The sequence below is a fragment of the Sminthopsis crassicaudata genome, chromosome 3 (genome assembly GCF_048593235.1).
Source record: "Sminthopsis crassicaudata isolate SCR6 chromosome 3, ASM4859323v1, whole genome shotgun sequence".
Classification (NCBI taxonomy): Eukaryota; Metazoa; Chordata; class Mammalia; order Dasyuromorphia; family Dasyuridae; genus Sminthopsis; species Sminthopsis crassicaudata.
In genome coordinates, this window is record NC_133619.1 from 454927913 (window position 1) to 454950368 (window position 22456).

At 34.2% G+C, this 22456-nt stretch overlaps 1 protein-coding gene and 1 pseudogene across 1 annotated transcript in view; both read right to left on the bottom strand.

The window, feature by feature from the left end:
• The window catches only part of TANK (TRAF family member associated NFKB activator), a 513112-nt gene that overhangs the window by 172544 nt on the left and 318112 nt on the right, over positions 1-22456 (bottom strand). The window lies entirely within an intron of this gene.
• LOC141562226 (peroxiredoxin-6 pseudogene) lies at positions 7706-12078 on the bottom strand (annotated as a pseudogene).

A 22456-nucleotide genomic window follows, 5' to 3' on the forward strand; every position in this document is an offset into this window, starting at 1 on the left:
TAGGGTGGATTTAGGAGTGAAAAGAATGGGTTAAAATCCTTTATGGAGGAGTAAGTGCAGTAGCTTTTTGTTTACCAATAAAACTCTTATTAAGATACTAGCTAATAATGTAATACTTAATAATGTAAGTGCCTTAATGTCAGGGACTCTTTGATATTTTTGTTTGTGTATTTCTTGTGCATGTTACAGTGCCTGGACATAGGAGGATATTAATAAATGCTTATTTATCAGCTAATTAATAGATTTATGAGATCACTGACTTCCCCCTTCTCTTTCTGGATATTGTCTTCAAAAAACCATAAATCTTTTCTTTTGTTCTTCTTCTTATATTGAGATATCTGCTACTTTATGGTAATAGGTTTGTTATTTCTCTATGGGCTATTTTTTCCTACCTGCTCTCTTCCCTTGCTTGTGATTCTAAAAAAGTTTTTTGATTAGAATTGGGAGACTTCAGTTAAATAATATGTTTTAGCAGCTCATTTTGTGAATATCCTGTCTCTTACCTGAGGGCCCACAATTCTAAATTCTGTTTAGATTCTACCAAAGGGAATATAGAATTGGAAGGGATCTAAAGATTATTCAGTACAGCTTTGTAATCTTATACATGAAAAAACTGAGACCTGTAGAGGTTAACTTGGTCAAGCTCCCATAGATAGGAAGATATCAGAGGCAGGATATGACCTCAGGACCAGCACACTTTTTTTTTTTTTTTTTTTTTTTTTTTTTTTGCCATACTAAACAATCTCTTCATTAACAAAAACCATTCTCTTGCCAGCTCTTCAAATCAAAAAGTAAACATAAGAAGCATTTATTAAATACCATATGTTCCTGTTTCAAGCTCTTTGCTAGGTCCTGGAGATATAAAGAAAGGCAAAAACAGTTCTCCACTCAAAGAACTTGTTTTCTTTCTGATAGATCTTAGCTAATTCCCGTTGCTAACTGCTGTTTTCTATTCTGCCTGTAAATCTTTTGCTATTCTGGCTTGCTATTCTGAGTATTCAATAACTAGATTTTTCTAAGAAAGATTTAATTTATTAAGTGAATTTCTATGCTTCTTGGACACATTCTCCTGAACTACTTTTAACTGATATTATCTTTGATACCATAAAGGAGACATAAGCAATCAGGAACCAAATCACAAACAAAATTTGAATTGTCTAAGTAGAAATAACTATCTCATTTCTTTTTGTTCCTAATCTTTAGATATATTCCTGACCTAGTGGTCTTTAAGACTCAGAATAGATCCCCACATTCTTGATGAAGCCATCTATATTGAGATCACTTCATTGACATGTGAACTCCTATTCCTCTGATTTCATGTGACACTTTTTGGTTTATATGACAATTAGCACATGCTACCTCATTTTGGTAATTTGTATAAATATCTACCAACTTTCTAGATTAGAGTTTTCTTAATGGTAAAAAAAATCCCACAAACCTTAAATATCTATTTTTATATTCACATGGTCTTATATGTAGCAAGAAATATTTCTTGATTGAATGATTCAAGTCCTTCATTTCTAGTACTTTTTCTTTTACTAGTCATCTTTTTTGGTTACTTATTATTTATTAGTGTTTAAGGTATAATAGCACAAAGAAAGGGAAGAATAAAAGGACAAGAAGCTGGAAACGTGTCAATTTTATGAAATTTAGTAGTATTGTTCATCTTTGAGAACATTTTGATGGGAAAGGAAATCGAGACTTTTGACTAAGATATAGATCAATAATCTTTTTAGTCCTGATAAAAATTAGCAACAGTTAAACAATACTTTTGGGAACATGGGAGAAACATGTAAGCAAGAGATTAAGGGAAATGAAATTGATAATAGGATTATTTGATTTCAAAGATGCAAGGTATTTCTGAGGTCATTGAATTCAACTTTCTCATTTTGGGAAAAAGGATGGAGAATAAGAAAGAGAAGAAAGAAATGAAAAGAAAGATGTCTCATATGGTGAGAAGTAATACCTGCTTTTCACCAATAGTCTAAGTAACGCAATCCTAATTTTATATTTAGGACTTGACAGTGGATTTTACTCATCTATTTTAACTTCTTTCATTTGCACTAAAATTAAATTATATGTTGAAATATTATGGGTCCCCTATTAATCCAGATTATTTATATTTTCAGAAATGCTTGACATTTATCTCCAAGGAAATATATAGCTCTCAGATACTAATGAAATAATTTCTTAGGTTGTTGTCCAGAAAAGCAACCTCAGGTATAGGTTTACAACATGAATTATTGTCAAGTATAATAATAGTAACTCATACAATATGATTAAAATAACAAAATTCTTTACAAATATTACTATTTAATTTAAGATCGGTTCATATAGTTAAAAAGCTAATGAGCTCTGCAGATTGTATGGTCTTGAAACAAATGAGATAATATATAAAAAGCACCTTACAAATTGTAAAGTTCTTTATAAATGTTACAATTGTTACTTCTGAAAAGTATGAAACAGGAAGTTATGTTGCAAGAACAGTATCCAGATCGAAATTCTTTTTATAAATTAAGTCCAAAAGACATAAAAAAGTTGCAACAAAGTAGAACAATTTATAAGTTCTTTTTGGAGATGTGGATAAAGGAGTTGGGAAAAGCTTGCCCTATCATATACCTAAAAAAAGAGAAGGAAAACCACTTAATGATACATTTGCTCATGTTACTTTACAATACTTAATCATCTCAATACATACACATACAATATATGTACATATGTATACATATGCATGTAAAAAGACTAATATTTATATAATTATTTAAAGTTTGTAAGTACTCTGTAGGATCACCTCATATGAAATGATCTTTAAATTTATTCTTTTGCATTCTATTTTTATCTCAAAATTCTTTTTCTAATTCTTGTCTAGATCCACATTCCAGGACTCAATTAAACCTTGAATTGTATGATTAAATTCTGTAGGATGTTCAAGAAGCAATAATCATCATCTAATGGGCTGGTTTAGAGAAGGCAGTCAGGATTTAGAACTTGAACCGTAACCTGAAGATTAAGTAGGAAGAAAAACACAAGCAAAAGCACCAAGGAGGATAAAAGCAACAACCACATCATTGAATTTTATGTAGCACAAGTGATCATTGATGGAACTTGGAGTGAAAGTTTCATCTTCCAGATTATGGTGATCTTAAATATTAAACTAATGAATTTGGGAGGTGATCCAAGAAGTGATAAGGAGACATTCTGAATGTAGGAATTTAAAGAAATAGCCATGGGATGGTTGTGAGGCAGAAGAAATCAGCCAAACATTAAGGACAAGAAGAAATTAGTGGTAGGTAGCTACTAGGTAATTTTCTCTTTTTTTTTTTAAATTATAAACATTGATTTTCTATGCTTGCACAAATATAATTTAAATCATATTGCTTACTGTCTTGGGGGGTGGGAGGGAGGCAAGAAAGGATAGATATAATTTAGAACTCAAAATTTTAGGAAAATAAAATATTATGTAAATTTCAAAAAATTAAATACAAAGTTATATGAGGAAATAGGGTTTTAGAAAAGTTATCTGGCCTCAGGTTACATTTTGACACAGTCTTTAGAAATTACAATAATAGATTTCTACCCAGCTCTCTGCTCTCAGACTATCAGTCTGATCATCCTACAGAAATTCCAATTCATGAGAGAGGAATTATTTGCCTCTGAAAATTTGGACCAAAGCAGAAGCAGTATGTTCTCAAGTTCTGGGTGTACATTGCCATGAATGTTTTAATTTGTTATAAGCATTTATTGACTATTGTTTATGACACAAACAAAGCTGCTCTTTTATAACAAGGAGAGTTGATAATTTTGTATCTTTCTTCTTATTCACTTTCAACACTGCTATATAATAAAGAAGAACGTATAATATGCTGCTGAGAGGATAACGAGCAGGATTCAATCACACATTTAAATAGATTTTTAAAAAAAATCTGAATCTTTTCCAAGTTCTTCCATCTAAGCATCACTTAAGAATCTGTTTGTTCAGCTCAGTTTCATCTTTACAGCTGCCAAGCCACTCCAGTTCTGCCAGCTCTACTGTCTGATTGCAAAATAAAGGGTGGTCACTTAACAGTGGATGTGAAAAAATAGTAGCCTTTTGTGAAGAGTACATTTGAAGAAGCACGATTAAAAGGAAATTGAGTCCATTAGACTTTTCTAGATCCTTCCTTTGGTTCAAGTGCATTTTCATTTAGTGAAGGTGCTTTGCACCTTCTTCCAGTCTCTGTGGCCTGTGGGCTGCATGCTTTTGGAAGCCAAGACACTCTGCTGTAGCTTACATTCAGAAATATTTTTGTAGCATAATAGATTGTCAAAACAAATCTGCTCTTCCCATTTGTATGTCTGTGTCAATGTTCGTTTTTAGCTTCTTGTCCATCTAGAGTTAGGACAAAAAAGAATCATCTTTTTCTTGATTATTTAATATATCATAAAACAGGTTAATCTAGAAAGTGAAACATGAATCACAGGAGATCAAAGATATGGAACAACTGGGAATTGTTTTCCCAAAGTGGTTGTGACCATTCAACATCACTTTGGAAAGAAATAATATTGCTCTCTTCCTATCCCACTTGAGACCTGTGACAACAACCCTCCCAGTGGAAATGCAGTTCTTTATTAAAAAAATATGAGGGAGAGGGTGTATCCTCTTGAGCAAAATGTCACAATAGTTAAAAGACTCCAGTTGTACTCATAGCAGTTTTGGCTGTTGTTGTTCCTGGTTCCTCTCAAGACACTTTATTCACTGTTGACCCTAAATAGGTTGCTTCCCAATCTCCCTTCCTCTTTTCTGTGTTTCAGTTCCTTAATCCTCCTTTATCTCATTTGGGATCATACCCTTAAATGTCTCCCAGTTTTGCCTTGGGAAGCAACTCATTATCTGAAATGTAACTAACCAAGTAGCTAGGAGCTATGTGTGTGTATACACATACATGCAAATATATAGATATGTATGCTTATAATATGCAATACACATGTATATGTTTATATATGTATATATATATATATATATATATACATATATATACCCATAATATATATGTGCTATTGAAAAAAAAAGAAAGAAGTATCAAATGCCCCAACTGCATCTGGGGAAATTCTGAGAAGTCTTCTTATGGATGACTGGGAAGAGCCCATAATATGTCCCTAATATGCCAACATACTGTCTGATAGATTAATATTTTATCTAATTCTTACTTTTTATAGTAGATTTTAGCTTCAGTTGTTTCCATGACACTAAAGAACTACAAGATTTATAAAATATCCTCTAAAGTGTTACATCTTGAAGTAATGTCTTAGTTTTACTGGCATTGTTATGGCTTTGCTTATTGCCATACATTAACATATCTTTCCTTAAACCTTTCCTCAGAACCTCGGGATCCCACAATCTCAGAGTTAGAATGGAAGTGTGAAATCTTTTAATTTAACTTGTAACTGAACAGAAATAACCTGGACAACCATACCTTACCAGCAGACTGCTGAGTAGACAGTGAGGATGATGCCAAGGATAGACCATGTCTTCTAAGGTTTGTGGGTACTTTTAGGGAAAGGCATTTTTCCATTTCTTTAAGGAAAATGTCCTGACATAATCCTTAAAGGAGTTCTACTTCCTCATCAATGTATTCAAAGAAGGTCTGAAGCTAATGATAGAAATTGATTTTTCCAAAGAGGGATATTTTAATAAGACAGTTTCCTTTCTTGTCTCACTCCTCTATGCTTATTTCACTTATGCCAGCCAAAGTGACCAGTTAATCTTGTTTATTGAAACTGATGGAAATGTCTACCTAAAGGCACAGCTATAAGGCTGGTAAACAAAAGGATTCACATTTAAATAAACACAATCAATAGGAAACTTTTGGAGAAGCATGGATGCATTATGTGAATTGATATAAAATGATAGAGGAGCCAGAAGAAATATGAATACAAAATCCATGTTATATGTGGATAGACCCATGTAGAATTCATATTATCTACATGGGCAATACATATATACCTTAAATAGATAAGGAATATAATAGTAGAAATTGCAAGAATAAAACAAAGAAAAACTAAATGCTGTGTAGTTATAACAACAAAACCTGGTAAATACACCTTTTCCCTTTCTGCACAGAGGTAAGGGACTATTGGAATAGAATATTGCATAACACTGTCAGATAATTGATTGTTGAATGTTTTTGCTGAACTGCTTCTCTACCCCCCTTTTTCTTTTTAATCCTTTGTTACAAGGTATAGCTTTCTGAGGAAGTTGAAGAGAAAGGATATACTCATAAATAAAGGTTCTACTTAAAACAGAAGATGCTATGAAAATAAATTGAAGACAGAAAAAAAGGATCCCAACAAAATGTTAGCTGTTGCATTTTGGAATCTCACCATGCAAATATGACATAAACCAGCTGGCTTTCTGATGCCCAGACAACTGAAGCCCCTCTTCAAGATTGTAGAGAAAATACTGAAACTCAATATCTATCAATCTGTAGCATTTTTTTTCATAATTTCTTTTTCTCCTAAAAGTAAACCTGGAGGAAAAATTTTGCTGCTTGCTGTCTGAATTGGCCAGCAAGCCTAGTTTCCAAGGAGACTGTAAATGGATGGGTTTGTGTATGTTTATTTGCCTCAACTTTAGAAGAAATTCCTTGGGGGATTTCTTTAAAAGAAAAGTGTACGATAGAAATGCCTTTTCTTGTTTCATCAGTAATAGAACTTTTTTTTCCCTGAGTTTCCTTTATTATTTAAAAATTACTCAGAAGTGACTAGTTAAAACGAAAAGTTCTATTAATGAAAGACTTATCTTGTTGAGATAGCAGGGCTGTATATTCTTCTCTCTTTCCACCCCCCCCCCCATTTCAAAAGCTTTTTTTTTTTTTTTTTTTTTTTTTTTTTTTTGTGGCTCTCCTTAAGGCAAAATATCAGAAAACAGAAAACTATTCACTTCCCAGACAACATTTTATAGTAAAGAAATAGTATCTTTATTCCTTCCTTTCTCTCTATTATATATGGTTTCATCTTATTATGAATATTTAAGAACAATTTTCTGTGTCCAAATAAAAGATGGGTTTACAAAGGCACCCATAATTGTGACCCTCCATCATTCTATACATCTTTAGCAGGTATTCTGTAGTTTCTTTGTAGTCTCAACCACATACCATAACATAATTAGAAAGCTCTTTTGCCCAATTTAACAAATACTTTAAAGTTGTATTCTGCTTCCCTGAAAAGATAAGAGTCTCCAAGTTTTTCTTAACTGCGGTTCAAACACTCAACATTTAAGGGGAAAAAACTATCTGAAACATCTAAGTTATTACAAGTTGTTGGTTATAAACTTGAGGTGAAGCTCAAAATTAGATGTTTAATTTTCTCCTCCCTCAATTGGATAATCAAAAAAATAAGATGATTGTTTATTGGGCCAATTAAAGAAGTCCTCCTGCAATGTTAAGTAGTCCCTTTCCCAAATGGCTGCAACAGAACTCATGAGGATTTTTATCCCAAACAGTGCTATCCCAGTGATAGCCAACAAAATCCCCAAAGAGTTCAATGACCTAAGTGAAATGCTGGTAAAAGTACAAGGAGACTGCTAGTGCCATTTTCATTTATCAAGCTATTACTAGAGCAGTCCAAAGACTCCTGTTTTAATAATTAATATAGGAAGAAGAGATTAGCAGGCTGGTATTTATTATAGCAGAGATCTTTAAGGAAACTCTAGCCAGATCCCAGCTTGTTATTGCTGGAATAAACTAAGTTGAGGGAGCTCTTTGGTGAAGATGCCTTTAGGAGTTTTTTGGCCTCTCCTTTAGATGTAATTGAAGTAACTATAACACTATCTCCACATTTCCAGTCAACATGAGCAGCAACCTCTTTGTATGCTGTCTATTAAAAGGAATCAATCACTCTGAGCATCTAGTCAAAGTTGCTTAATAGATGACAGAAAGCTTCAATTTCTTATTGGGGGAAATATAATACCATAGGACTGTCACAGGCATGCACATGCACTGTCCTGCTTATCTATATTTAACATGCCCAAATTGATGTCAAGGTTCCATTTATGATCATCAATGATGATGGAAGAGCAGCTTTTCCATAAACTCATCTCCAGTCTATTCATTGATATTCTTATTCCAAATAGGATGATTTTGATCAGAGTCAGTAGAAAGGGCGATCATCTTAAATTCCTCTTGGCAAATTCTGGGGCAGGTTTTGCAGCCCAGCCAGCTCTGTTGTGCATACCAGAGTAGAATCTCAAGGGTAAGAGAAGAAAATATCCCTTGAGTCTCTGGGGGAAAGTCATAGAAACAGATAGGACTGATCTCTGACTTGAAGTTGGTAGCCTGGTTTCCAAACAATAGATCTACAGGGATGGTGGTGGTAAAGAGCTGCAGAAGAACCAGGCAGAGAAGGAATTAATTTAACTGTTTGATATTTTTTAAAAGGCATAATTCAAGTAAAAAAAAAAGCAAATTCTATTGTTCAATTCCATTTGATTCTTCATGATCCTTTTTGGGGCTTTCTTGGCAAAGATACCAGAATGGTTTACATTTCCTTTTCCAGTGGATTAAAGCAGAGGTTAAGTGACTTGTCCACTGTCACACAGTTAGTGAATATCTGGGGTCCTATTTTAACTTAGGTCTACCTGACTCTGGGAGTAGCACTCTATGCAGCCATTTAGCAATTTCCTATATAGCACAGAGCACCTGAAAGATTCTCTAGGAAGTTGATTGGTGTGCAATTGAAATGAAGTAAAAGAAAAAAAGAAAAGGCACTGAACCGAGGCCTCTGAGACATGGGTTTTAGTGTCCACTTTGTCATTTGGGCTAATTAATTTTTTTTAAGCCTGTTTCCTCATCTACAAAATTAAATTGTACTTGAGGATCTCAAATTTTTTCCTCTACTTTTCATAATCTATAAACTCCACTTCACTGGATCTGAAAGAAAATCTGTTTTTTTATATTCTTTTAATCCTACAGCACCTTATAGAATTAGATAATAGGATACCAGATTTGGAAGGAAGTTCATAGCTCCATTTCTGGCTAGGATAATTCTTTTTTATTTTTAATTTTTAAGACAATTGGAGGTTAAGTGACCTTCCTGGGTTCAGACACCTAATAAATGTCTGAAATCAAATTTCAACTCAAATCAAGCCGACTTTAGGGCTGGTGCTCTATCCATAGTACACCTAGGTGTTCCACTGACCTAGCATTTTAGTTAATGCATAGCCCCTTCTGCAATATCCCTATACATGTTATATGGCCTCTGATTGATTACCTCTCACTTTGTGGACCCTTGCTTTGGGACTGATTTAATCTATTGGACCTTTTTAATCTATATATGTTTATAAATGGCCAACTATTGTCTGTAAATGACTTATGTTGCTCAGATTTACAATTAGTGACATATCTTGTGTACTGTCTAGATTTGATTTCCCAAATTACCTATTCTAGTTCATCCCAGTATTTTGCTCTCATCTCAGCTCTTTGAACATAGATCTTCATTTTATCTTGACCTGGCCTTAATTTCTTAACCTCACTTTTTCTGAATTTGTTGTGGTGACTTCTATTTATCATCTTTCCAGTCTGTATCTGTGTCTTGTTTTCTGATCTTGTGCCAATCCTCTCTCCCTGTGATTTATGGAAACATATAAAGTGACTGAAAAAACCCACATCTGATAAAGTAGAAAAACAGCACAGAATCATGTTTTCTATCTCCACACCTTTTTCCAAGTGATACAAGTAGGCACTGGATCAGAGCAAAAGTATGGAATTTGGGGTGTGGAAAATGTGGCAAAGTTGTTTCTGCAATAGTCTGAGGAAACAATGCAGAATGCCAGGGCAACAAATTCAAGAGGTTGGCATACCTCCTACTGGCCTCACTCTTGTTGGAGTTTATCATAGCTTATTTAGTCTTATTCTGATCTGGTTTGATTCCAGTTCCACTATATCTACTCTAGCTTTAAAAGGTCTGGGTCTCTTTAAGTGCAAAAAAAATGAATATATGTGGACACAGGCAAATGTGTTGCTGTTCTCATGCCTTACCAATTTATTAACCCTCATTATTTCAAGAGGTAGTAATGTATTTCTTAGATCTGTTCCATCATTGTAGATTGTAAAGACTCTCTGTCAAAGGGTTCTGCATGCAACAGATGCTTAATACATACTTGGAAAAATTGAAAGTGGAGTCCTAAACAGTCTGATTCCAGTTTATTAGGGACTCACTACTTCCCTGAAAGCATAGTGTTCTAGTCAAAATGAAGTACATGCTAACTATGTTTTCACCCTAACCTCTCTAGTCATGACTTCATTCATATTGTTCTCCATGCCTGAAATGTTCTTTTATATATTCCTGATTTGTATCCCAACCAAATTCTCTAGAAAATATTTATATTTGTTAAAAAAAAGCCCCTCCCTTCCATTATGGACCATTGCAGGTATCACTTCCTCTTGAAAACCCATATTCAATCACTATTCCAACCAATTCCCAAGATGAAAATATTTTCATCAAATAGACCACAGGATTTACCAAGTATTTATTTTTTCCCTTCCCTTCCATTTCTCCTACCATCAGGTGAATTTTTTTTTAAAGAAAAGAAAAGAAAAACAAAGCTCTTGTCACAAATATGTATAGTCAAGCAAAATAAATCCCCTTTCTGGCCATATGAAATAAATATCTCTTTCATTCCCTGTGCTCTGGATGATCATTCCTCTAGAATAATAGCAGGTTATTGCATTCATTAGAAGCCTTAAGCTATTTAAAGTTGTTCTTCTATTTCATTTTGCTTCAGTTCATATAAGTCTTCCTAGATTTCTCTAAAACTATCCTTTCTGTGCTAAGTGGGCTAAGTGACTTGCCAAGGGTCACATAGCTAGTAAGTATTTGAGGTCAAATTTGAACTCAGAACTTCTAGAATCCAGGGCCAGAGTTCTAACCACTGTGTCACCTAGCTGCTCCTACTTTCATTATTTCTTAAGGCATGATGATATTACATGTTATAATCATATGCCATAAAGTGTTCAGGCATTTTCTTATTAACTATCAAGGCATAATTTCCAAATTACTTTCCAAAATGAATGGACCAATTTATAGCTCCACCAGAAGTGTATTCATGTGTCTATATTCTTGAAGCTCCTACTAAATTTCTTATACATTTTTGTTAAATTTATCAATCTGATGAATGTGATGTAGACTTCAGAGTTTTAACTTTTCATTTTCCTAATTATTAGCAGTCTTGAATATTAAAATATGACCATGATAGTTTGGATTTATTTTAGACAAAACTGTTTGTTAATATCCTTTGCATCAACTGGGAAAATGGCTCTTGTAAACATGGAGTCTATTCCTTCTGTGTTTTGTAAATAAGATCTATGTCAGAGAAATTTGTTGCAAATATTTTTCTCAATCACTTGTTTTCTAATTTTAGTTATATTGCTTTTGTTTGTGTAAATTTATATAACTGTATGTAATCAAAATTGTCTATATTGTCCTCTGTGACATTCTCTATCCTTTGGTCATGAACTCTTTTTTTATTCATAAAATTGTAATTTCTTTCTTTTTCCTCTAATTTATTTATGATGTGATATTTTTATGTCTAGGTTATATATTCATTTGAATCTTATCTAAAATATGGTGTTAGGTGTTGATCTAAACTCAGTTTATGCTATAGTTTTTTTTTTCAATTTTTTGAGCAGTTTCCAACTTTTAAACCTCCCTCCCCCAATTAGTGAGTCCTTAACCCAGTTGCTAATGTCTTTTGGGTTTCTCAAGCATTAGTTTGTATTCCTTTGCTTTAATATGTCATGTACCTAACATGTTCCACCGATGGTCCTCTACATTTTAATCAGTACTAAATTATTTTGATGATTACTGTTTTGTGGTATAGAGACTTGTTATTTCTAGGCCCTCTTTTTTCTTATTTATTTCATTATTTTTTTCTTGAGATTCTTGATCTTTTATTGTATTGGATGTGTTTTACTCTTGTTTTTTGTACTTACATAAAATACAAATTTTGGTAGTTTGAATATTACACTACTGAATAAGTAAATTAATTTAGGTAGCATCATCATTTTTTGTTATATTGATTTAACTTACCTCTTTATTCCTCATCTAATTTTGAGAGAGCTATCTTCAATTAGGAGGTTGGCATACTCTTACTGGCCTTACCCTTGTTGGATTTTATCATAGCTTATCTAGTCTTATTCTGATACTTCCTCTTCTCTCAGTTCAATGTTATTTAACTTCTGATCTCATTATTCAATTGAAAAAGCTTTCTCTAAAGTCCCCAATTATGTCTTAATTGTCAAATATAATGTCTTTTTCTCAATCTGCATCCTTCTTGATATCTCTGAAACATTTCATACTATGAGATGCCCTCTTTTCTTGGATATTCTCTTCTCTCTAGGTTTTTATGATAATGTTTTCTCATGGTTTTTCTTCTATCTATTTAATGCTACTGTCTCAGTCATCTTTTTTGTATCTTTAGGTCATGCCCAATGATGAATTTTGTCATCATTTGTTCAAGTTTCTAAAAGAACTTCTATAAAGAATATTTTGGTAAAAGTTTGTATAGTTATCATCTGGAGGATGATTTATATGGCATTAAGTAATTAAATTAACTTAGGTAATGTTGTAATTTTTAAAAAAATTGATTCTGCCTACCTCTGAGTATTTAATATTACTTCACTTTTACCAGTTTTTATTTTTGTAAAGGGTCAGAGCCAAGATAGTAGAGTTCTTTGAGCTCTTTCTAGATTCCCCCAGATCATTACCAGACGAAGCCTCTGAACTGGTTTCAAAGTGACAGAACACACAAATATTTGGAGTGTAACGAATTTCCAGCAGAAGATATTTTGGAAAAATTTCAGAAAATGTCTGTTTCAATCAGGCACAGGAGAGGTGGTCGAGCTCAGCCATATCATAGGGATCCAGGGTGGTGTAGCATCCTTGCACTGGGGAGTATCTACTGGGAGATTCTTAGTCAAAATAGAGCAGCATTGGCTACTTTGTCCTGGTTCAGAAGCCAGTGGATCAGTAGACTAGTTATGAGACATCCAACACAACTACAAAAAGCAAATGCCCCAAACTCAGAACTTGGCTATACCCACCCAGCATAGGAAGGAAGTCAGTACTGGTCCCAGGGCAGCATGAAGCAGCTGTTGACTGTAGAGGAAGCTTGGAACAATTTCCCTTTTGCCCTAAGAACAGACTTCAATCTTTAAAAATGAACAAAAAAAGCAAAAAGAACTCTGATCATAGATAGCTTTTATGGAGACAGAAGAATAGACCTCGAATCCTGAGAATATTAAAGTCAAATCATCTTCAGATGAAGGCCCTAAGAGTAAAATAAGTTGGTCTCCATATCACAAGACTTTCTTGGAAGAATTCAAAAAGGATTTTTAAAAAGGGTTGGAGCACAGCTAGATGGCACAGTGGATAGAGCACCAGCCCTGAAGTCAGGAGGACCTGAGTTCAAATGTGATCTCAAACGCTTAACACTTCCTAGCTGTGTGACCCTAGGCAAGTCACCTAACCCCAATTGCCTCAGCAAAAAAAAAAAAAAAAGTTAGAAAAAATGGGAAAAGAAAAAGACATTGCAGAAGTTTGGAAAAGAAATACAGAAGTTATCTGAAAAAATTTCCTTTAAAAATAGATGTATAGAGAAATGGAAAAAAAACATATAATTTCTTACAAAATAGATTTGATGAACTGGAAAAAAACCCAACTTGTTGAAAAATGGAATTTCTGAAATGGAAAAAAAAACAATGAACAAAACAACTCATTTCAAAGTTCAATTGGCCAAATGCAAAAGGAGATAAAAAGGTAACTAAATTCACTACAAATTACAACTGAAGAAATGGAAGTGAATGACTCAATTACACACCAAGAATCAGTCAAACAAATTTAAAAAATGGAAGAAAATGTAAAATACATCATTGGAAAAACAACTGACCTAGAAAATAGATCTAGGAAAGACAAATTAAGGATTATAGAACTTTTTGAAAACCATGATGAAAAAAAAGCGCCTAAACAACATCTTTCAGGAAATCAAGGAAAACTGACCTGACTTAGAACTCACGGGTAAAATAGCCATTGAAAGAATTCACCAATTACCTCCTGAGATCCCAAAATGAAAACTCCAAGAAATATCATAGCTAAATTTCAGAATTATCAGATCAAAGAGAAAATATTGCAAGCAGTCAGAAAGAAACAATTCAAATATCAAGGAGCCACAATCAGGATTACCCAGGACCTAGAATCTTCCACTTTAAGGATCGAAGAGCCATGGAATCTGATATTCTGATGGGCAAAGAAACTTGGATTGCAGCCAAGAATCAACTATCCAGCAATAAAATTAATCATTATTTTTCAGGGGAAAAAATGGACATTCAGTGAAATGAGTGAATTTCATTTATTTCCAATGAAAAACCCAGAGATGAACAGAAAATTTTATCTTCAAATGTAGAACTCAAGAGAAGCATAAAAAGGTAAAAAGGAAAGAAAAAAAAAACTGTTTCTCTTAAAAGCTAAAAAGTTTACATCCCTATTTGGGAAAATGACATGTTTGATTCTTAAGAACTATATATCTAATATGGATATACTTAGAGGTGGTAGGTATATTTATTTTTATTGTGATTATAAAAAAAAGAAACAAGGTGGAAATGGAATTGTATTGGAAGAAGAAAGGGGAAGTAAAATGGGTAAATTGCATCTCATGAAGAGGCCAAAACAGACCTATTACAGTTAAGGGAAAGGTGGCTGAGCATTGTGTGAGCCTTACTCTCATTGAATTTGCAGAATTTGCCAAAGAGAGAATATCAGACTGATTTAGCTCACAGAGAAACTTGTCTTACCCTACAGGAAAGTAGGAGAGGAAAGAGGGAGGCTGGCAGAAGGGGAAAAAGAAAAAGAAAAGAGGAGAGGCTGTAAAAAGGGAGGACCATTGAAGGGAGATGGAGTCAGATGAATATATATATATATATATATATATATATATATATATATATATATATATATATATATATATATATATATATATATATATATATATGTTAAGTGACTTGTCCAGGGTCACACAGCTAGGAAGTATTAAGTGTCTGAGGCTGGATTTGATCTCAGGTCTTCCTGACTTCAGGGCCAGCACTCTATCCACTGCACCATTTAGCTGCCCCCAGATGAATATGTTTTAAAAATAAAAAGCTTTAAAAATAAAAAATAGCATAAAAGAATAGGTTTTTAAAAGTTGTTTTCATATAATTCTTGTGTCTGTCTTTACAGGTAAACCATAAATATTTTATAGCTTATATATTAAAGTATCAATTAGTATTTAATACATTTTATAGTTATTTTAGTTGAAATTTCTCTACTTGTTTTTTTTTTTTTTAATTTAATTTTTATTTTATTTTATAATTATAACTTTTTTTTTTTGACAGTACATATGCATGGGTAATTTTTTACAACATTATCCCTTGCACTTACTTCTGTTCAGATTTTTTCCCTTCCTCCCCCAACCCCCTCCCCCAGATGGCAGGCAGTCTTATACATGTTAAATATATTACAATATATTCTAGATTCAATATATGTGTGTAGAACCAAATTTCTTGTTGCACAGGAAGAATTGGATTCAGAAGGTAAAAATAACAGTTTACACTCATTTCCCAGTGTTCCTTTTCTGGATGTAGCTGATTCTGTCCATCATTAATCAATTGGAATTGGATTAGCTCTTCTCTATGTTGAAGAAATCCACTTCCATCAGCATACATCCTCGTACAGTATCATTGTTGAAGTGTATAATGATCTTCTGGTTCTGCTCGTTTCACTCAGCATCAGTTGATGTAAGTCTCTCCAAGCCTCTCTGTATTTCTCCTGTTGGTCATTTCTTATAGAACAATAATATTCCATAACATTCATATACCATAGTTTACCCAACCATTCTCCAATTGATGGACATCCATTCATCTTCCAGCTTCTAGCCACTATGAAAAGGGCTGCCACAAACATTTTGGCACATACAGGACCCTTTCCCTTCTCTAGTAGTTCCTTGGGGTATAAGCCCAGTAGTAGTATGGCTGGGTCAAAGGGTATGCACATTTTGATAACTTTTTGGGCATAATTCCAGATTGCTCTCCAGAATGGTTGGATTCTTTCACAACTCCACCAACAATGCATCAGTGTCCCAGTTTTCCCACAGCCCCTCCAACATTCATCGTTATTTGTTCCTGTCATCTTAGCCAATCTGACAGGTGTGTAATGATACCTCAGAGTTGTCTTAATTTGCATTTCTCTGATCAATAGTGATTTGGAACACTCTTTCATATGAGTGGAAATAGTTTTAATTTCATCATCTGAAAATTGTCTGTTCATATCCTTTGACCATTTATCAATTGGAGAATGGCTTGATTTCTTATAAATTAAAGTCAATTCTCTGTATATTTTGGAGATGAGGCCTTTATCAGAACCTTTAACTGTAAAAATGTTTTCCCAATTTGTTACTTCCCTTCTAATCTTGTTTGCATTAGTTTTGTTTGTGCAGAAACTTTTTAATTTGTTGTAATCAAAATGTTCTATTTTGTGATCAATAATGGTCTCTAGTTCTCCCTTGGACACAAACTCCTTCCTCCTCCACAAGTCTGAGAGGTAAACCATCCCGTGTTCCTCCAATTTATTTATGATTTCGTTCTTTATGCCTAAATCTTGGACCCTTTTTGATCTAATCTTAGTATGTGGTGTTAAATGTGGGTCCATGCCTAGTTTCTGCCATACTAATTTCCAGTTTTCCCAGCAGTTTTTGTCAAATAATGAATTCTTATCCCAAAATTTGGGATCTTTGGGTTTGTCAAACACTAGATTGCTATTTTTATTCACTATCTTGTCCTGTGAACCTAACCTATGCCACTGATCAACTAGTCTATTTCTTAGCCAATACCAAATGGTTTTGGTGACTGTTGCTTTATAATATAGCTTTAAATCAGGTACACTTAGACCACCTTCCTCTGACTTTTTTTTCATTAGTTCCCTTGCAATTCTCGACCTTTTATTCTTCCATATGAATTTTGTTGTTATTTTTTCTAGGTCATTAAAATAGTTTCTTGGGAGTCTGATTGGTATAGCACTAAATAAATAGATTAGTTTGGGGAGTATTGTCATCTTTATTATATTCGCTCGGCCTATCCAAGAGCACTGAATGTCTTTCCAATTATTTAAATCTGATTTTATTTTTGTGGCAAGTGTTTTGTAATTTTTCTCATATAATTCCTGACTTTTCTTTGGTAGATGGATTCCCAAATATTTTATACTCTCAACATTTGTTTGGAATGGAATTTCTCTTTGTATCTCTTGCTGTTGGATTGTGTTGGTAATGTATAAAAATCCTGAGGATTTATGTGGATTTATTTTGTATCCTGTGACTTTGCTAAAATTCTGAATTATTTCTAATAGCTTTTTAGCAGAGTCTTTGGGGTTCTCTAAGTATACCATCATGTCATCTGCGAAAAGTGACAATTTGATTTCTTCATTTCCTACTCTAATTCCTTGGATCTCTTTCTCGGCTCTTATTGCCAAGGCTAGAGTTTCTAGTACTATATTGAATAGTAATGGTGATAGTGGGCAACCTTGTTTCACTCCTGATCTTACAGGGAAAGGTTCTAGTTTATCACCATTACATATGATGTTTACTGAAGGTTTTAAATATATGCTCCTTATTATTTTAAGGAATAGTCCATTTATTCCTATACTCTCAAGTGTTTTTAGTAGGAATGGATGTTGGATTTTATCAAATGCCTTTTCTGCATCTATTGAGATGATCATATGGTTTTTATTAATTTGATTATTAATATGGTCAATTATACTAATAGTTTTCCTAATATTAAACCAGCCCTGCATTCCTGGTATAAATCCCACTTGGTCATAGTGTATTATCCTGGGGATGATTTTCTGAAGTCTATTTGCTCATATCTTATTTAAGATTTTAGCATCAATATTCATTAAGGAAATTGGTCTATAGTTTTCTTTCTCAGTTTTCGATCTACCTGGTTTAGGTATCAGTACCATGTCTGTGTCATAGAAGGAATTTGGTAGGACTCCTTCAATCCCTATTTTTTCAAATAGTTTACATAGCATTGGAGTTAGTTGTTCTTTAAATGTTTGGTAGAATTCACCTGTAAATCCATCTGGTCCTGGGGACTTTTTCTTAGGAAGTTGGTTAATAGCTTGGTCTATTTCTTTTTCTGAGATGGGACTATTTAGACTACTTACTTCTTCCTCTGTTAATCTGGGCAAGCTATATTTTTGAAGGTATTCTTCCATTTCATTTAAGTTATCGAATTTATCGGCATAAAGTTGAGCAAAGTAGCTCCTAACTATTGTTCTAATTTCCTCTTCATTAGTGGTGAGTTCACCCTTTTCATTTTCAAGACTATCAATTTGCTTTTTCTCTTTCCTTTTTTTAATCAGGTTTACTAAGGGTTTGTCTATTTTGTTGGTTTTTTCATAAAACCAACTCTTAGTTTTATTAATTAATTCAATAGTTTTTTTACTTTCAATTTTATTAATCTCACCTTTTATTTTTTGAATTTCAAGTTTTGTGTTTGTCTGGGGGTTTTTAATTTGTTCCTTTTCTAGCAATTTTAGTTGTAAACCCAATTTGTTGGCCCTCTCTTTCTCTATTTTATGCAGGTAGGCCTGTAGAGATATAAAACTTCCCCTAATTACTGCTTTGGCTGTATCCCACACATTTTGGTATGATGTCTCATTATTGTCATTTTCTTGGGTGAAGTTATTAATTATGTCTATGATTTGCTGTTTTACCCAATCATTCTTTAGTATAAGATTATTTAGTTTCCAATTATTTTTTGGTCTATTTTCCCCTGGCTTTTTATTAAATGTTATTTTGATTGCATTATGGTCTGAAAAGGATGCATTTACTATTTCTGCCTTACTGCATTTGATTTTGAGGTTTTTATGCCCTAGTATAGGATCAATTTTTGTATATGTTCCATGAACTGCTGAGAAGAAAGTATATTCCTTTCTGTCTCCATTTAGCTTTCGCCAAAGATCTATCATATCAAACTTTTCTAGTATTCTATTTACCTCTTTGACTTCTTTCTTATTTATTTTGTGGTTTGATTTATCTAATTCTGAGAGTGCAAGGTTGAGATCTCCCACTATTATAGTTTTGCTATCTATTTCCTCTTGCAGCTCTCTTAATTTCTCTTTTAAGAATTTAGATGCTGCACCACTTGGTGCATATATGTTTAATATTGATACTGCTTCACTATTGATGCTTCCCTTTAGCAGGATATAATGCCCTTCCTTATCTCTTTTAATTAGATCAATTTTTGTTTTTGCTTGATCTGAGATGAGGATGGCTACTCCTGCTTTTTTGGTTTTGCCTGAAGCATAATAGATTCTGCTCCACCCTTTTACTTTTAGTTTGAATGTCTCATCCTGTTTCAGGTGTGTTTCCTGTAAACAACATATAGTAGGATTCTGACTTTTAATCCAGTCTGCTAACTGCTTCCTCTTTATGAGGCAGTTTGCCCCATTCACATTTATGGTTAGAAGGACTAATTCTATATTGCTTGCCATCCTATTAACCCCTGCTTATGCTTTTCCCCTTTCCTTCCCTTTTACCCTCCTATCCAGTATTAAACTGGTAAACACCACTTGCTTTTCACAGCCCTCCCTTTTTAGGATCCCTCCCCCACCTTAAAGATCCTCCCCTTATTTTACCCCTTTTCCTCACAATTTCTGTATTCCCTTCCCCTTAGCTTACTCCTTCCTTCCCTTTCACTTTTCAATGAAGTGGAAGAAGTTTCACCATAAATCGAATATGTCTATTGATACACGCTATGTTCATCTCCCTCCTTTCTTTCTCTCAGATATAATAGGTTACCTTTGCCTCTTCATGAGATGTAGTACCACCACTTTACACTTTTTTATGATATAATCTCCTTTCCACCTCTAGTTTCTAAGACAAATTGTACATATGTTCTTTACATATTTTTTTGACAGAAGTATAGTTCTCAAGATTTCTTTTTACCTTTTTTAGAAGTCTCTTGAGTTCTGTATTTGAAGATCAAACCTCTTATGTAGGTCTGGTTTTTTCATCAAAAATAGATGGAATTCATTTATTTCGTTAAATGTCCATCTTCTTCCCTGGAAAACGATGCTCATTCTTGCTGGGTAAGTTATTCTTGGCTGCATACCAAGTTCCTTAGCCTTTTGGAATATCATGTTCCAGGCCCTGCATTCTTTTAATGTGAATGCTGCTAGATCCTGTGTTATCCTTATTGTGGATCCTCCATATCTGAATTGTTTTTTTCTAGCAGCTTCCAATATCTTTTCCTTTGTCTGATGGTTCTTGAACTTGGCCACTATATTTCTTGGCGTTTTGATTTTAGGGTCCCTTTCAGTAGGTGATCGATGAATTTTCTCAATGTCTATTTTACCCTCTGTTTCCAAAACGTCTGGGCAGTTCTCTTTGATAATTTCCTCGAAAATGGTGTCCAAGCTCTTTTTTTCCTCCCATTTTTCAGGGAGTCCGATTATTCTCAAATTGTCTCTCCTGGATCTGTTTTCCAGGTCTGTTGTCTTTCTGGTAAGGTACTTGACAGTCTTTTCAATTGTTTCATTTCTCTGGTTTTGCTTGACTCCCTCTTGGTTTCTCCTTGAGTCATTCATTTCTACTTGTTCCAGTCTAATTTTCAATGATGTATTTTCTTCACTCACTTTTTTTATATCTCTTTGTAATTGTCCAATTGAGTTTTTATCTTCTATGGAATTTTTTTCCATTTTATCCATTTTATTTTTTAGAGAGCTGATTTCTTTTTCCAGCTCTCTAATCCTGTTTTCCTTGGAGTTGTTTACCTTTTCCAGCTCACTAATCCTGTTTTCCTTGGAGTTGTTTACCTTTTCCAGCTCACTAATCTTGTTTCTCAATGATTTGATTTCTTTATCCATTCTGTCTTTGAATGCATGGGATGACTTCTCCAGGCTCTCTTGCCAAGCTTCCCTTTCCTTTTCCCATTTCTCTTCCAGCTCTCTTGTGAGAGCCTTTTTGATTTCCTCTATGAGGTTCTTTTGTATTGAGGAGCAGCTTATATCCCTCCCAGGGGATACATCTGGGGACAGTCTGTTCCTAGTCTCCTCAGCAATTGAAGTCTGCTCCCTCTCCACACAGAAGCTGTCAATGGTTAGAGCCCTTTTGAATTTTTTGTTCATTTTGTCAGAGTAGGAATCAAAGAAAACAAACTGACAAGAGAAACAATTGGTCTGTTTTGCGGAGGGATAGGGCTGGATGTTATTAATGGGCTTCCTCTACAGACTGGGGGTAGGGCAGCAGAGAGCCACTAACAGAACAGCAATGACTGTACTGAGTCTGCGCTCTGAGGCTCTGAGAACGCACCGAGTCAGTCCAGGTGGGGGTTGGGGGTGGCCGGGCTCTGAGAGACGCTGGCTTTCTGGGGTTTTAATCTTCACCTCCGGTGTTTACACCCTCTCTGCTGCTCCTGGCTTGCTGCCAAGACAGAGCATCCACACTGGGGCAAAAGCCCTTTTGCAGAAACGGCAGAGATCACACCCCTCCCCCTCCGGTCTGAGCTGTGTGAGCTGCCTGTCTTGCTCTGGCTGTCTGCCCTCAGTCTGCGCCCAGTCTGATTGACCCTCCCCCGAACAAACACAGACCTTTCTGGCGACTTTCAAGGATGTCTTCTCTTGGTGATAATTTGTGGATTTCTTTCTGGGTCAAGCATTAAGTCAGAGGCTTGTCATGAAGTAAGTTCTGAGAGAAAACGAGGAGCTCAAGCAGCTGTCTGCCTCCACGCCTCCATCTTGGCCGGAAGTCTCCAATTTCTCTACTTGTTAATTTTTGTTGATAATAGATAAAAATGCTCACAACTTACTTGAATTTTTATCTTCTCTCACTTTGTTGAAGTTAATGATTGTGTCAGTTCATTTACTTAATTTTCAAGAGATCTCCAAATATCATTTGCAAAAGAAGTATTTTTTGTTTTCTATGCTTATTCTTTTAATTTCTTTTTCTTGCCTTGTTGTTTTATCTAGAATTTCAAATTACATTAGTGATGAAGGACATCCTTGTTTTATTCCTGTTTTTATGGCAAAGGCCTTTAATTTGCACTCATTGAATATGATGCTAGATGTTTGTTTAGATATGTTTAACATCTTAGTGAAAGGGAAGAGAAAGGAATAAGTATGTATATGATCCACTGTCTATGCCAGATACTGTGCTGAGCATTTTACAAATATAATATTATTTGTTCCTCATAATAGATCAGTGAGATAAATGATGTTTCGATCTCCATTTCACTGTTGAGGAGACTGAATCAAAAGAAATTAAGTGACTTCACCAGGTTCATTCAGCCAGTATCTGAGGCAGGATTTGAACTCAGGTCTTTTTGTCACCAGGCTAGAAGCACTACCTACTACCTATAATCTTACTAATATTGAACCACCTCATTCTTGCTATAGA